Source organism: Malania oleifera, chromosome 11, assembly GCF_029873635.1.
Source record: "Malania oleifera isolate guangnan ecotype guangnan chromosome 11, ASM2987363v1, whole genome shotgun sequence".
In the NCBI taxonomy this organism is placed as follows: Eukaryota; Viridiplantae; Streptophyta; class Magnoliopsida; order Santalales; family Ximeniaceae; genus Malania; species Malania oleifera.
In genome coordinates this window covers 19930327-19948824 of record NC_080427.1, presented here as the reverse complement: position 1 = coordinate 19948824, position 18498 = coordinate 19930327, and positions in this window count along the sequence as shown.

Below are 18498 nucleotides of genomic sequence, written 5' to 3'. Positions count from 1 at the left end.
AAATGATATTCCCTTATTTGGTCTAACGATTCTACAACCATGAATCGTCTATAAACAAGAACCAAGATAGAGAAAAGTTTGTGTACAAGATATGCTCTCACAACAGAGTAAGTTAGTACAACATTCAGCACAAGAATACTTCAAAGTAAATCAAATATAAAAGGATTGAAGCTCAATATTGAATTTAGATCACCAAATATCTTCCAAGTATTGAGAGATTCAGACTTTGATGGCTTTTCTTCAAAATTTGAATCAGCAGTAACATAGTAGTTGAAGTAGGATGAACACAAGAGAGTTTGAGAGCATTTTGAGAACTTTGATTGCTGGAAAATTTCTTGGTATGAAAATCTTTGAAGTTTGGGGCTATTTATAGATGCCTAAAAGTAATTCCTTGCCCCCCAAGTTTCCTTGGAGTAATCCCCATATTTTTCAAACTAATAGTGCCCAAGAAATCCATTTAAAAAATCTTCCTGTTGGAATTTTTTAAACAAACATTCGAGTGGCAATCGCTTGCCACGACCTGATAGTCGCCTGCTATAGTGGAATTTTAAAACACAAAACACTGGCAGTCGCCTACCAGAACCCAGGCAGTCGCTTGGCTTGACCTCCTTGGTGCTTGGCTGTGCTCAGGCAGTTGTCTGGCACCCTACTGCCTCTTTGAAAATATTCATTTAATTTGGGCAGTTGCCTAGCAAGAGTAGGCAGTCGCCTGGCCCTTCTGTTAAAAAAAAAAAAAAACTTTATTTTTTAAACCCTTCTTTTCTTTTATTTGAAAATTATACATTAGGGTTTTACTTAAAGTTTTATTTCTAAGTTTCTTTTGATTTTATGAGAGCTTCAATTCAGTTTATATTTGGAGTTTACTTGAAGTACTTACATACAAACATCCTTAAAGACATATTCTTTTGATCTTCAAGTAAGTCCTTGTTCTTCTATCATCTTTGAGCTTCTAATCATCCTTCTTTCTTGATCTTTTTGGATAGTATTTTCTCCATAAACTTTATCATCATTTTGAGCTTTGAACTCTCTCGAATTCACCATCTTTAAGCTTTTCCTTCTTCTTGAAAATCTTTCACTTGAAATAAACTATATTAAACATATCATGATTTGTTATCATCAAAATAAGATTTATAAGTCTTGTTAGGCCAACAATCTCCCCCTTTTTGATGATGTCAAATTGAGAGCAAAAATAATAATAGGAAATAATGCTCATAGCTCCCCCTTTCAACAAGCATGATATACCAAAAATATTTATACAAACCATGTTACTTGCAAAATGAATTCATACCCATATATATTCATATTCTTACAAGAAATGAATTCATACAAGGTATTTCATACATATTCATAGCCTTATAAGCCCATAGCATATTTCATATTTGCACTTCCTTCTCTCAAACACTCTCCCCCTTTGGACATCAATCAAAAAGGAAAAGAGGGTGATACAAAAACAACGTAGTGAAGTGTTGTAGAGCAAAGTACTTGTAGATCTTACAAACACAAAAGAAATACTAGCCGGTGACGTACTCAGAAATACTAATACATAGACAAAAGTGTTAAATAGCACATAAATGAAATACATCAATCAGAAGCTTCCATAGACCCACTTTCATCTTCTTCTTTTTCTTGTTCACCAGATTGTTCAGCAGATTCATCATCGCTAAATGAAGTAAAGCTGATATCCATATGAGATTTGCCTTTGGAAGAGCTAGCCAGATGTTTCTCAATCTTGTCAACACACTGAATAAGGCTTGAACAATGAGTTTCCATAGTAGCAACCTTCTCCCTAAGTGTACCAAGTCTGGATTGCATTCCAACACTGAATGTCATATAGTGATTAAAAAATGGAACAAACCAAGAAGGAGTTTATGGGATAAGCTGTACTGAAGGGGCTAGCATGGAAGACTAAGGTGGTGGTGTAGATGAGATGTGACGATGTCCCTTGTGAAACCACCCTTGAGGAGAGTGCTTATATCCCATACGCTTAAGAATGGTATCAGAAAAGATATCATAATGGGTTTTGCTAATGAAGTTAAATGATGGTGTGAGAACATTGAAATGGGCAAATATCATATTTAACTTCCCAGCATATGGTAGAATGACACGAGGGGCATCAACTTTCATAATGATCCATTTGAGAAGTAAACTTGGAAGATCCAGCTTTTTTCCTTTAAGAATACACCACATAACAAAACAATCTAAGAAGGAAATATGATCATGAGAATCGGAACGTGGTAGGATATTTTATGTAATAAGTTTGTGTAGGATTAAAGTTTGGAGATTGACCTATTTGTAAAGAGGTGGATGCCCAAAGGAGATAGGTGTATCAGTTATGACTAGGGGTAAAAATTCCTCTGGAGTAAATCCTTGAGACATTATCCATTGTTTCTCTGCAATGTGAACCTTAAAATCTCCTAGCTTGACTCGAAGAATTTTTCCCAAAGATGTGGGAGTAAGATGAATATTTTGCCCTAGAAGATTTGTTTTCATCCCATTTTCAAACCTCTTCATGTTAGCATAGAAAATTCGAACCACATTTGGATAGTATTCTTTTGCTTGATACGTAATAAACCGTTCCCACCCAATTTCCTTAAAAAGGTCCATGATTTCAGGAAAATCAGAATTGAAGAATGTAACATCAAGGATTTTATCTAGAACGGGTTTAGCTGAAGTGATTTGATTCCTATAGAGTTGCTTAGCATGAGAAGTTACTAACCACTTCTCTACTTCATCATTGTTGATCCTTGTGGAGGAGGAGGAGCCCTTGTTACCAACCGACTTGATCCGTGGCATGTTTGTTTTGAAGAGGAAGGCTGATAAACCCTAGGCTTTATTTGCGATTTGATGTGGAGGGTAGGTTTGATTCACAGTTTCAGGTTGATTTGGAAGAGGAATTTGTGTGGAAAAGAGTAGGAAAGAGGATTTTCGGATAGTGAGGAGAAGTAGCAGGCGCCTGATGGAAGTTAAAAAGACATAAAATAGGGTTTTAAATCCTACCCACCACGAGGCAGTCGCCTGCTAGGATAAGGCAGACACTTGTCAAACAAAGAAATTGAAAGTCAGTAGCCTGGCAGTTGCCTGGCACCTAGGTGGCAGTCGCCTACCAAGCAGAAAATTTGTTTAGTTTGCTTCTTGCATATGCATCATCCCTAATTCTCTTCTAATGAATATGAATCGCTCTTCAGAGAATGGTTTTGTGAATATGTCTGCTAATTGGTCATTTGTATTCACAAATTCTAGCATTATATCTTCGTTTTGCACATGATCTCTCAAGAAGTGATGTCTTATATCAATATGTTTTGTTCCTGAGTGAGATACCGGATTTTTTGAAATATTTATGGTACTTGTGTTGTCACATTTTATTGGAATAGTTTGATATTGAATTTTGATATCTTTTAGTTGTTGTTTCATATACAATGTTTGGGCACAACAACTTCCTGCTGCTATGTATTCTGCTTCTTCTGTGGATAATGCCATAGAGTTTTGTTTTTTTGAAGACCAGGAGACTAAAGAGTGTCCTAGAAAATGACAAGTTCCACTTGTGCTTTTTCTGTCTGTCTAGCATCCAGCAAAGTCTGCATCGGAATAGCTAATCATTTCAAATTCAGTCCCTTTGGATACCATAAGCCTAGTTCAAGTGTGCCTAGTAGATATCTAAAGATTCTTTTAATTACTGCTTGGTGTGATTCCATAGGAGCTGATTGGAACCTAGCACACATACATATGCTAAACATAATATCTGTTCTACTTGTTGTTAGGTAAAGTAAGCTTCCTATCATGCCTTGGAAATGCTTGGTATATACTTGTTTCCCTTTTTCATCTTTGTCAAGACTAGTTGAGGTGCTCATAGGAGTTCCTATAGATTTACTTTCTTCCATATCAAACTTCTTTAACATGTCTTTAATATATTTAGTTTGATTTATGAAAGTTCCATTTTTTGCTTGTTTGATTTGTAACCCTAGAAAGTAATTTAACTCTCCCATCATGCTCATCTCAAACTCTTTTTGCATAGACTTAGCAAATTCATTGCACAAATCCTCATAAGTTGCTCCAAAAATATTATCGTCAACATAAATTTGTACTATAAGCATGTCTTTGTTTTTGGTTTTAATAAATAAAGTGCTATCTATCTTTCCTCTTGAAAAATTGTTTTGAATTAGGAACTTGTTTCAATCCATATAAAGCTTTTGTTAGCTTAAATACATGATCTGGATTTTTTGAATTTTCAAAACTTGGAGGTTATTTTACATATACTTCTTCATTTATATATCTATTTAAGAAAGCACTTTTTACGTCCATTTGGTATAATTTGAAGTCCTTATAGGCTGCATAAGCTAAGAACATCGTAATTGCTTCCATTCTTGCTATGAGGGCAAAGGTTTCATCGTAATCAATACCTTCTTCTTGATTATAACCTTGTGCTACTAGCCTAACTTTATTTCTTATAACTATCCCATTTTCATCCTTTTTATTTCTAAACACCCATTTAGTTCCTATGATTGATTTGCCTTTGGGTTTAGTTATAAGTTCCCACACTTGACTTCTTTCAAATTGATTTAGCTCCTCCTACATAGCTATAATCCAAGAGTCGTCTTTTAGGGCTTCTTTAATATTCTTGGGTTCAGCTTGAGACAAAAAAGCATAATGGTTGCAAATATTTTTCAATGAGGCTTGAGTGGTTATTCCTTTTGAAGTTTCTCCAAGAATTTGTTCTTTTGGATGACTTTTAGCATATCTCCATTCTTTAGGTAGTTCTAGATTTTCTACAATGTTTTCATTTGGAGTTTCATTATTATTTTCTTCTTTTATTTCAAGATCTTCTTCTTTTTGTGGAATATCTTCTTTTTCACCAATCTTAATTTTATTTTCATAATTGATTAAGCCCTGTGTTATTCCAAACTCACACTTCATCTTTGTGTTTAGTTTTTAAACAAACTTTCAGATTAATAATTTTAGGATGATCAACCAGTGTAGTTCCTTTCGGTTTCCACAATCAATGTTGATCAAACCAAAACGAATTATCCTCTAGTCTATTTAACAACCATACACTCAGAATTTAACAATTTAAAGCATACATGCAGGTTGTAGGTATTGCTGAAAAATAAAGAGTAAGGAAGAAGAGAGAGACACAAGGTTTTATGAGGTTTGACTTATACCCGGCCTATGTCCTCTCATTTGGCAAACCACCAAAGGATTCACTAGTTCAGTTCCGTTGATGGGTGGAACAATACCAATTACAATAACTCCTTCCTTTAGACTAGAGCCCACCTCTCCTAAAGATATTCCCTCGTTCGGTCTAATGATTCTACAACCTTGAATCATCTATAAACAAAAACCAAGATAGAGAAAAGTTTGTGTACAAGATACACTGTCACAGCAAAGTAAGTTAGTACAACATTTAGCACAAGAATACTTCAAAGTAAATCAAATATAAAAGGATTGAAGCTTAATACTGAATTTAGATCACCAAAATATTCCAAGTATTGAGAGATTCAGACTTTGAAGGCTTTTCTTCGGAGTTTGAATCAGTAGTAACTTAGTAGTTGAAGTAGGATGAACACAAAGACTTTGAGAGCTTTTTGAGAACTTTGACTGCTGGAAAATTTCTTGGTGTGAAAATCTTTGAAGTTTGGGGCTATTTATAGATGTTTAAAAGTAAGTCCTTGGCCCCCCAAGTTTCCTTGGAGTAATCCCCAAATGTTTCAAAATAATAGTGCCCAAGAAATCCTTTTAAAACATGTTCCCGTTGAAATTTTTTAAAAAAACGTTCGAGGGGCAGTCGCCTACCACGACTTGGCAATCCCTTGCAATAATAGAATTTTAAAAAGAAGAACACTGGCAGTTGCCTGCCAGAACCCAGGTAGTAGCCTAGCATGGCCTCCCAGGCACCTGGTTGTGCTCAGGCAATCGCCTGGCACCCTACCGCCTCTTTGAAAATATTCATTTAATTTGGGTAATCGCTTGGCAAGAGTAGGCAGTCACCTGACCCTTCTGTTTTAAAGAAAAGAAATTTATTTTTTAAACCCTTCTTTTCTTTGATTTGAAAATCATACTTTAGGGTTTTACTTAAAGCTTTATTTCTAAGCTTCTTTTGATTTTTTGAGAACTTCAATTCAGTTTATATTTGGAGTTTACTTGAAGTACTTACATATAAACATCCTTAAAAACATATGCTTTTGATCTTCAAGTAAGTCCTTGTTCTTCTTTCATCTTTGAGCTTATAATCATCCTTCTTTCTTGATCTTTTTGGATAGTATTTTCTCCATAAACTTTATCATCCTTTTGAGCTTTGAACTCTCTCTAAGCTTGGCACCATCTTTAAGCTTTGCCTTCTTCCTAAAAATCTTTCACTTGAAATAAACCATATTAAACATATCATGATTTTTTATCATCAAAATAAGAATTTTAAGCCTTGTTAGGCCAACAGAGTTCGGGTGCTTGAACGCAAAGTCAACATGTTGACTAGTTCGATCGCCCGAGCCATTTTACACAACCTAGGTTTGGTCGCCCAAATCCTCTCAATATTTTCAATTAAGTTTAATTTTAGCTTTGATTTGAATCCCCTGATATGAAAAGTGATGTTGGGGAGTTTTTGCACTCAAGTGTGGGAACCTAGGGTCTATCGAAGGCCAAAAGCCTCGCGTTGGTTGACCGAAGGGTCCCTAAGGTCATTCAACAGTCATCTGAGCATTCAAAACATATCATGCAAGATGTATGCATTATTACAAACCAAAGATAAAAAAAAATGCAATACAAATACAACATAAATGTCTCCTTCTTTCTTTTTACTCTTCTGACTTCAGGGAATGTGTTTGATCGTATAGGCTTTAAGTCTTGCAAGCTTCCATCGCCATTTTCTTATGCGTGTGTTGAATAAATGGACCTGTTCACATGCTGAATACACACATAAGAAACATGTGCACTATCAGCATCAAAATAGGGATCAGACTCAAAAGGCCAACAGGTAGATTCAAGAATTAAGTGCTACAATTGTAAGAAGCTTAGTCATCTGATGGCTAAATGTCCCCTATTCAAAAACAAAGGCAGCAACCGGTAAGCAGATAAGAAGAAATACAAAGCTATGAATGCAATTGAATGGGACGAGCTCGATGGACTTTCCACCAACAGAGAAAATGAAGAAGAAGTTGCAAATTTTTGCTTCATAGCGGATGAACGAGATGAGGTAATTTCCGATGATGAATACACTTCCTCATTTGATGAGCTAGAAAAAACTTGTAGAAAACTTTATAATGAATTAATTGCTACCAAGAGGAGAAATAACCTCTTGAAGAAACCAATTCAAAATGCAAAAGAAAAGAAGTATGTCTTTGTTCTACTTTAAAGGAAGAAAATGAATCTTTGAATGCAAAAATTGAAGAGCTAAATAAAAGTTCTCAATTAGATCACGAGTTTTTCCAAAAGAGAATTGAAAATCTAAAAAACCAAATAAATGAAAGTGTTGAGGAAAACTTGTCTTTGAAAAGGAAAATTGAGGACCAAAGTATGACTATTTACAAGTTTACAAATGGAAAGGAGGATTTAGATAAATTACTTAGGGCTCAAAGATTTAGGATTTTCAAAGAAGGCTTGGGCTATGGTTTTTCATCATCCAAATCGAATGGTGTTACAAATCTATGTGTCAAAAGGAACTCACTTCCAAATAAAAATCTAGTAGCACCCAAACCAAACCCTTTGCATGCTGATAAAACTTGCCTATATTGTAAAAGAAAGGGTCATGTATGCTTCACTTGTCCTTTTAAAGGAAACTAAGGAAAAGGAAAGGAAATATGTATGGGTGATCAAGAATGCTAACCCCATAGGACCCAAGGAAAATTGGGTACCAAAACAAATCACCTAATTCTCTTTGCAGGTTTGCTTGAAGACCTCTTTGATGAAAAACAAATGGATCCTTGTTAACGGTGCTCAAGACACATGATGGGGGATGCCAGTAAATTTATCTCACTCATCTACAAGAAAGAAGGGCTCGTGCCATTCTGAGACAACACCAAGGGAAGAATCATAGGTAAAGGTAAAATAGGTAATTCCTCTCTCTCTATTGATAATGTTGCTCTTGTAGATACACTTAAGCACAACTTGTTGAGTATTGGTCAGCTTTGTGACAAAGGACTAAATGCTTTATTTCAATCCTCACAATGCTCAATAACTGACTTACATGGAAATACTATATTGGTAGGCAAACAAGAATATAACGTATACACCATTGAGATTGATGATATTAATTCTTGTGATGTTAGGTGTTTGACTGTAACAAGTGAATCTAGTTGGCTATGGAAAAGGAGGTTAGGACACACTAGTATGGACCTCTTGCATAAACTATCTTCCAAAGAACTAGTAAATGGCTTACCTAAAGATAACTATATTAAAGATAAATTTTATGATGCTTGCCAATATGGAAAACAAAATAAATCATCTTTTAAAACTATGAAAGTGATTTCCACAACAAGACCATTAGAGTTAATTCACCTTGATCTGTTTGGGCTAAATGATGTTGCAAGCATAGCTGGAAAGATAGTATGCATTTATTATTGTTGATAACTTTTCTAGATTTTCATAGGTTATCTTTTTAGCAAACAAAAGTGACACGTGCAGTGCTTTCATTCACTTCTGTGGAAAAGTACAAAATGAAAAGGGTATGCCCATTGTTCACATTAGGAGTGATAGAGGAAGAGAATTTAAAAACCAAGAGTTAGAAGATTTTTGTAATGAAAATGGTTATTCACACAATTTCTCCGCACCTATAACTCCACAGCAAAATGGAGTAGTAGAAAGGAAAAATCGAACACTCCAAGAAATGGCTAGGACAATGCTCAATAAACAAAAACTTCCAAAATATTTTTTGGTAGAAGCCATTAGTATAGCCTACTACGTTAGCAATTGTGTCATTATCAGATCCAAAATAGGAAAAACCTCATATGAGATTTGGAAGGGTAGACAACCAAACATCTCACACTTCAAGGTTTTTGGATGCAAATGTCTTATTCTAAATGATAGAGATCACCTAGCAAAATTTGATTCAAAATTTGATGAAGGGATCTTTCTAGGGTATGCAATGAACAGTAAAGCCTATAGAGTATTTAATAAAAGGACTCAAACTATTCAAGAATCAAAACATATTGTTTTTTTATGAAACTAACTCAAATGCACCCAAAGAAATAGTTGACTTAGATGATCAAGTGACTACAATGAGAATTGAGAGGGAACTTAAGCAACTTGAGATTAACGATGACTGAAATGAAAATGGCCAAGAAATAAAAAATGATCATCAAGTGTCATCACCTAAGGAAGATTGTGCAAGACTAGAAGAAGAAAATCAGGAACTCCCTAGAGCATGGAAATTCATTAGAAACCATCCAATTGATCAAATCATAGAGAATCCATCCTAAGGAGTCAGTACCAGATCACACTTGAAGAGTAGATGCAATCATATAGCCTTCGTGTCCCAATTAGAGCCTAAGAATTTTGAGGAGGCTGAAAATGATGAAAATTGGATAAATGCCATGCAAGAAGAAATTGACCAATTCAAAAGAAGCAAAGTATGGGAATTGGTTCCTAAACCCAAGAACACAATAATAATAGGCACTAAATGAGTGTTTAGGAATAAGAAAGATGAAGATGGTAACATTATAAGAAACAAAACTAGATTAGTTGCACAAGGGTATAACCAATAAGAAGGAATTGACTATGATGAAACTTATGCCCCAGTAGCAAGACTTGAAGCCATTAGGATGTTAATTGCCTCTGCTTGCTATAAAGGATTCAAGTTATTTCAAATGGATGTAAAGAGTGTTTTTCTAAATGGGTACATTAATGAAGAAGTATATGTTAAACAACCCCCAAGAGCATGGTATGAATGATTAAGCAAGTTTTGGGAGCCATTCACACCCTGAATATGTATTTAAACTCTTAAAAGCTCTTTATGTACTTAAGCAGGCACCAAGAGCATGGTATGAATAATTAAGCAAGTTTCTCTTAGAAGATGGCTTCACAAGAGGAAAATTTGATACTACCTCGTTCTTGAAACATAAGGAAAATGATGTGCTAGTTATATAGATTTACGTAGATGATATCATTTTCGGTGCCACTAATGAGAATACATGTAAAGAATTTGCCCAAACTATGCAAGAAACATTTGACATGAGTATGATGGACGAATTAACTTTCTTCCTTGGGTTGCAAATAAAACAAATGAAGAATGGAATTTTCATTTAACAAGCTAAATACGTCAAGGATATGCCTAAGAAATTTGGGCTTGAAATTGGAAAATCAAAAGCAACCCCTATGAGCATAACAATGAAACTTGATAGTGATGAAAAAGGGAAGAATGTTGACCAAAAACTATATAGAGGGATGATTGGTAGCCTACTATACCTCACTTCTGTAGACCTGACATTATGTTTAGCAATTGCTTTTATGCTAGGTTCCAATCCTATCCCAAAGAGTCACATCTCAATGTTGTCAAGAGAATATTTAGGTACCTAGCAGGATCACATGACTTGGGGCTCTTTTACCCGTAAGAATGCTCCTTTTGACCTCACCTTCTATTTAGTTGCTGACTATGGGGGATGCAAAACTGACATGAAAAGCATCAGTGGTACATGTCACTTTCTAGGAAACTCACTTGTCTCATGGTTTTGCAAGAAGCAAACTTCAGTTGCTCTCTTAACCATCGAGACTGAATACATAGCCGCAGGTAGTTGTTGTGCTCAAGCTTTATATATGAAGTAACAACTTGAGGACATTAGAATTTTGATTAAGGGTACACCAATTTATTATGACAACTCTAGTACCATCAATATCTAGAAAAACCCGTGCTTGCACTCTAGGACTAACCATCTTGAGATATGACACCACTTTATTTGAGATCATGTACAAAAGGGAGACGTTGAATTAGCATACATGAATACTGAAGATCAACTGGCTGATATTTAACAAAACCCCTAAACGAAGAAAGATTCAATAAAATCAGGAATGAATTAGGTATGTGCACTCCAGAGGACTTATCTTAAACTGTGTCATGAATATACTCTAAGATTCACAAGCAACAAAGGTTTCTCCAAGACATTGCTTGCTATCTAAACAAATGGGAGAATCTATATATTTTCTTTCAAAATAGGACTTTGCCAACAAAGGAGTAGAAGAAAGTAACTTTGCTATTTGTTTTTGCAAGGATGAGTGAAAATCTTATTAATGCAAATCATTGTGTTCATTAGTGGCTGAATTAAACATTAAGGCAGCAGTGTTAACTGCAATCATAGACGAGCCAGAGGCTCTCGTTGACAAAACTAAATGGCCACTCGTCGATGATGTGAAAGAGTAACTCATCGACGAATGACGATATTCATCAACAAATTTTGTCGGGGCTCTTAAAATTCCTCCCACTGAGCAATCCCAAAAGGTTGCCACAGAAATTGACTGGCGCTTTGTATCTTCAGAAGCCGCTTATCGCTACCACAACAATATCTCCAAGTGAGATATCATTCATGGTAAGATCGTCCCATCCGAATTTATTGAAGAAAATTTTCCCACATTGCTAGCCAAATTCCACGCCATTGGGTGGGACACTTTGTTCTCGCTAAAAGAATATGTCTATACTGAATTAGTTCAAGAATTTTACGTTAATTTTGGTCCCTTTGCTCGCGGTTGCACAACATACTCCATTGTGAGAGTAAAAACCATTCGCTTAACGGACCAACTATTTTTAGATGTCCTTTCTTGTAATTTTTTCCCTATCTAAAGCCTTCCTAAGGCGATATGGCCTACAAGCTATGATTGGTTTGATCCTCATGAGGCCTTGAAACTAATAACTGGCAACCCTGGAATTCTTGAAGTAGCCAGACCCAAATCGAAAGACCTCACGGTTGAGTTTTGAGTCTTACACCACATGATCTCTTATAACCTCTCGCCATGAAAGGGCGAGTGTGATCAGGTAACCCTAGGAGACATACTGGCCATGTTCTACTTGTGGAATGGAAGGGGAATATATTTGCCATCCATCATTATTCAGCATATGGAAGATAACTTGAAATGGCAATGAGGTTGTCTACCGTATGGTCGATTGCTCACCAAACTCTTTGATCACTTTGCTTTTACTGGCGCCGGCACACCTAGCGTGGCCCCCATTGAGGACGATCTATGCATAGAAGCCACTCTTCATCATATGCATTTTGAGAATAATGAGAACAAAAATACTTGGGTGAAAGCAAATGAATTGGGCAGGGTTCGGGTAGATGAGGTCAAAGCCACAATACATGAGGTTGAGGGAGCCGCAAAACCACAGCTTGATCCAGTCATTGAGCGCTTGGATGGGATACAGTTCACTATGACACAAATGGATCAACTCAATCGTGCTCGCTTTGACTTCCTTGATGCAGTCATGGCATAGATGAATCATCAAAATTGTGCCTGCTTTGATTCCCTAGATGCTACTCTAGCCTCCATCCTAGCTAAATTAGATTGCCCATAGTAGGAGCTTTTGGTTAGGGACCCCCCCACTATTTCTTTTTGATAATGGAAAAGGAAAAGAAAATGGTGGTAGAAAAAGTGTTTTGTATCTTTCTGAATGGAGGCTTGAAATATGGAAGTTCTTTCTTTTGTTGTGGATTTCACTGACTGTTTGCAACAATTTTGGTGTCTTGATGCAAATCATCTTGTACTTTGTATTTTTTTTTAACCTTGTAGTGAAGAACAATCATGCTCCTCTAATGCTTGTAAGGAAATACTTAACCTAAATTGCATATACGAAATGTTGTGAACTACTGATCTGCTTGTGTTGAATGAACTAATCATATTAAACTGTTTGTGTTGAACGGAATATGGTGATATATTGAGTATACTAAACTGCTTATGTTGAATGAACTAATCATATTGAATTGTTTGTGTTGAATGGAATATGGTGATAGGGGCGAATTTTAGCCTTAGTGGCTAAGGGTTCTCATTCCAGTTTGTTTTGATGACAACAACCCATTAGTAGCTCTTAAGTATGCTAATATTTTTCCTCAAGTTCAGTTCAGATATATAGGATAGTTCTAAGGCAAGCATAAGGGTCATAAATATATCGAACAAGGAAATAGCGAATGGCCATCAACAAAGTTCCACACATGGCACATCCGAAGCTCAATCACCCAAACAAAGCGCACGCGCGCGCACACACACACACACACACACACACACACACACACACATATATATATATATATATATATATATATAACTCTACATTAATTGTTTCTTTGTTGGGTTGTGTGTGAGAGGTAGGATGTATGTTACAACTCTTGTGAATATGGTGTGATCAAGAGTATCTTACAAGAGACGAGCAAATTACGTATGCATATAGTTTATAATAGGTTAGAACATTAATTATGATTTCACACATGCATATCAAGTAACCTAAGTGCACAAGATGTCAAAATGGCTTTCAAATGTATTTTATCAAACCAAGACATCTTATAATTGGTAAAAATTAATTTTGGACAAGATGGGACTTTAATGTGAACAAAAACCATTTTTGAACTTGTCCACACCCATTTAAGTAAAAAGGGACTCGTCGACGTTCACAGGGGAATCATTGACAATAAGATACTGAGACCACCTAAAATCTCAAAGCAACCTCGTTGACGAATACAGGGGATTTGGCGACGAATGTACAGTGGTGGCTTGTCAACGTACACAGGGAAATCGTTGATAAAGAGAAACCGAGACCTATCTGAATTCAGTAGAGAAGACTTGTCAATGAACACAGGGGTTTTGTCGACAAATGCATGTGTAAGACTCGTCAAAAAGGTCATGGAATCGTCGACGAGTGTGGGGCGACAGAACGCATTTAATGCGTAGTAATGACTAGTTTTCACATTGTCTTTTCTCCATTAATGCCCAACGACTCTCCAGCAAGCTGCTCGTCCCTTTGCCCTTTAATATGAGTCTTGTGCATTCATTTTCAGTTTAGTTAAGCATTTTGGTTGTTGAGCACATTAATGTAGCATTCATTGTAGGGATTTATTTCAGCCCTAAAACTCTCTTGCTCTTTACTCTTTTCTTACACATCATTTACAAAGAGGATAGTGTGAGGTTTTGATTTGTATTATCAAGCTCAAGAAGGAGTACTTTGAAGTTGCATTTTGTTACTTTGATTTTTTGTATTGAGGAGTTCTTTGCGAGCATTTGTAAGATGACTCTTGGTAGCATCATGTTGTAGAACTAAAGTGCATTCCCTGAGGAGACGATTTGACCCTTGGACTAATTATTACATGACTGAACTCCTATACTTGGGATAGCTTCCGAGCTGCTCATTTTTGTGTGTGTTGACCTTATAGGTCATACTCGGTTTCGATAATGACAAATACTCAGGTATTTAATGTCTATCAAGTCTGTGTGCAGGTCCATATGAGTAGATCACTTGATGGCATATGAAGATTCCAAGTCTAAAAACCAAGAATATTTCTTTTTTATTGTAATCAATATTATTACTCTATTCGGGTCTGTAATAGTAACATAGGAAAAATGTCTGTAATAATCCCTGCATATCATGCATGTAAGTTCTAATAAGCTCAAAAAGACCTTAGAAAGACCTTAGGTCCTGACACTTTAAATAGCACATGAAATCAAGACATTTGCTCAAAAACCATGAGGTTTCAGGCGACCGAACCTGGCAAAGCTTACTTGCCTCAGTCAACCGAACCATGGAATGTCAGCATCTTTGACCTAACTTTGGGTGACTGAATTGGAATGAGCGTATCTTCCTCGGTCAACCGAACTCGTTTATGACTTTTCCCCAACTATTTCGGCGCCCTAACCTTCATGTGTAAAATACCCTTGGGCGACCGAAGGTTGTTGTTTGGGCTGCCAAAAATATGTATAGGCAACCAAACCTCGAGCGATTGGAAAATCGCCTGGTTCAGCCAACCGAACCTTGACTCGGGCACCCGAATTTTGAAAAATAACTTTTTTCATTGAGCCTGTTTAGGCGATCAAACGTCAAGTTAGCCACCCGAAACTCTCGGGTTGTTTTATTTTTAACCAAGGTAATTAGGGCTAAAAAGGGGGTAATTTCTTTAAACTCATTTAAAAAAAATTTAAAAATTCCCTTTGAGTCCCCAACGGTCATAATTTGCCCCTTCTCTCTATATATATGCTTTCATTTGTCAAAATTAGGGGTAATTAACATTGTGATTAAGAAAAATTCTCTCTCAAATTTCCCAAGCCTATTTTTCTCATACTACTTCCATACACTCTCATACTCCAAATTTCTTGATTAACCAAGCTTTTTGAGAGTGACTAGAGTGTCTATACTCAATCCAATATTACTCAAACACTCTTATTGCATTTCTTGTTGATTGATTTTGTTGAGTGAGTGTTTGAGCTAAAGTTTGGTGTGTTCTAATTATTACTGGTACATATCTGCTTGCTTAAGAAGCATTATATTTGTACGCACCTTGTATTGTTAAATCTGTTGCATTCCAAGTGTGGCCTAAGGGGGCGGTAATCCATCTCGGAAGGTTTGTTTGTAAAGGTTGAGGTCAACCCTATGCTAATTGACCTGGTTGTAGTTAGGTGCCACTCCACTTGTTAAGTGAGCCTATAGTGTAATCCTTGTGCTGGTGAGCCAAGGTGGGGACGTAGGTAGTTTGTCGAACCTCAATAACATTTCTGGTATTTTCTATATTTATTGTTTTATCGTTCATGCTTAGTTTAATTTCTGCTGAATACTTATATTGATTTATCTTACACGCACTAGATTAACCTTAGGCTTGTGTAATACTGCTATTAGTGGATTGACCTAGGGGATCAAATTTTAAAATACTAATTCACCCCCCCCCCCTTTTGGGATTATAGTAAAACTAGAAATTGGTATCATACACAAGTTGCTTAGACTTAATAGTTAATTTGCAAAAGATCTAGATGACTCATAGCACTGTAACCCCTTTCCCTGAGGGACCCTCTTCCACATGCCCTCCGGTTTTCAGTGATGTTAATTACACCTTCTAGAAATAAAGGACGTGCATCTACCTTCAGAATATTGCCTGGAAGGTGTGGAGGCTTATCTCTAAGGGAAATTATGTTCCTATGAAAACTGAAGGTACAAATAGAGTTCCTAAGACTGAAGAGGAATATAATGATGATGATATGAAAGCTGTTAGCTTAAATGTCACCACCATGAATAATCTGTATTGTGGTGATGTTAATGAATTTAATAGAGTTATGACATGTTCTTATACTAAATAAATCTAGGACAAGTTAGAGGTCACATATGAGGGTACTAGAGATGTGAAAGATAGCAGGATTGATATGTTGACCAGTGAGTACGAAGCATTTAAGATAACACAGGTGAGTCCATTCAGAGCATATACACTAGATTCACACACATCATAAATTCACTACATGCATTAGGAAAGACCTATCCTACATATGAGATGATTAGGAAAGTCCTTAGAGGCTTACCTCCTGTTTGGGAAGCTAAGGCTATGGCCATATCTGAGGGTAGAGACCTTAAGGCCATGTCACTATATGAACTAATAGGTTCACTTATCACCTATGAATTAGCTATTAATGAGAGGCTTAATTAGCAAGACAGGCTGAGAAAAGTAATTATACTAAGAACATCTACTAATTCATCTAGTGAGTACAACAAACCTGATTCTTGAGATGATATGGCCATGCTAACTACAAAATTCAGCAAGTTCTTCAGGAAGAACAGTAAGCCATACAGAAAGTCTAGGAATTCTGTATCCGAGAAGGAAGAGTCTAGTAGAAGAAAAGAAAAATTGAATGCTCCCACATGCTACAATTGCAATAAGGTTGGGCACATCAAACCTGACTGTCCTTTGCTGAAGAAGGAGCCTAAGAAAAAGAAGAAATCCATGAAAGCAGACACTTCATGGGATAAACTAAGTAGTAGTGACTCAGATTCAGACTGCAGTGATTCAGAGGTTGCTAACCTGTGCTTGATGGCACATGGTGATGAGGTATTGTCTTCTTGTTCTTTATCTTCATATTATTCTTCTGACGATGATTGTAATTCTGATAGCATGCCTACTTTTAGAGAATTACAGTATGAATATATTCGTGTGTCTAAATTTTTAAGCAAAATGACCAAGGATAATGATGCTTTGAAAAAGAAATGCGAAAATTGGCCAAAAATATTTGAAATTTCTAAGAACACTCATGCTCCGATTCTTAAAGAAAATGATTTAAAATTTTCCAAGCTTGAGAGAAAACTGGAGGATAGCTCCAAAATTGTTTTTAAATTTACAGAGGGCCAACGAAATTTTGCAAAAAACTCCATGGGGCCCAAGGAAACTCTCTTAGTAAAGAGAGTCTTGGTTTTAATGGTGTTAAAAATGTGAGATGACCTAGTCTTTGTTTGGAACACTTTACACCAAAATCAAAATCTCAAATCCCACCTAAAGATCCTCGATATCGACTTATATGTTTTAAATGCAAGCAAATTGGTCATATTCAGTTTGATTTTCTACTAAGAAATAAACATGTGAAATTTAGAAAGGTATGGAGATTTAAAGGTGATCCAGACACTAACCCTTGTGGACCCAACAAAATATGGGGACCAACGTCAGTTACTTAGTCTTTCTTATAGGTGTGCTTGAGATTGTCCTTCTCCAAGGACAAGTGTTACCTGGATAGCAGGTGCTCATGGCACATGACCAGCAACAAAGCCAAATTTGCATCCATCACTCTTAAGGATGGAGGATACGTAACATTCGGAGACAATCCAAAGGGACGCATCATCAACGTAGGTAAGGTTGGTAAGGAACCTTCTCTTGTCATTGATGATGTTTTACAGGTTGATGTCTTGAAGCACAATTTGTTTAGCATTAGTCAAATTTGTGATAAAGGCTATAGGGTATCATTTGAAAATGATAAATTCATAATTGAAAGTAAATCAAATAATAAAATCCTTTTCATTGCAGATCACTACGAAAATGTATATACTACTACTTTTGATAATCTAGCTTCGCAACAAGTAATTTGTTTTTCTGCAATAAATGAAGCTAGTTGGTTATGGCATAGGCGCTTAGGACATACTAGCATGAAGTTGTTGTCAAAACTAGTAAGAAAGGACTTAGTAAAAGGCATACCTAAAATACCATTTGTGAAAGATAAAATCTGTGATGCATGTCAAATGGGTAAGCAAACTAAATCAAACTTTAAGAAAATGAAAATCATATCTACCACTAGACCACTTGAAATGCTACACTTAGACTTATTTGGGCCTAATTCAATGCAAAGTCTAGGTGAAAAATCATATGCTTTTGTTATTGTTAATGATTATTCTAAGTTCACATGGGTGCTGTTTGTTTCACATAAAGATGAATCATGTGAACAGTTTACTAAACTATGTAGGAGAATTCATAATGAAAAAGGCTATAAGATAACTCACATAAGAAGTGATAAAGGCACTGAATTCAAAAATGATGGCATAGAAAATTATTGTCACCTAGGTTTCTATCTCCCTACTAGGTGTCA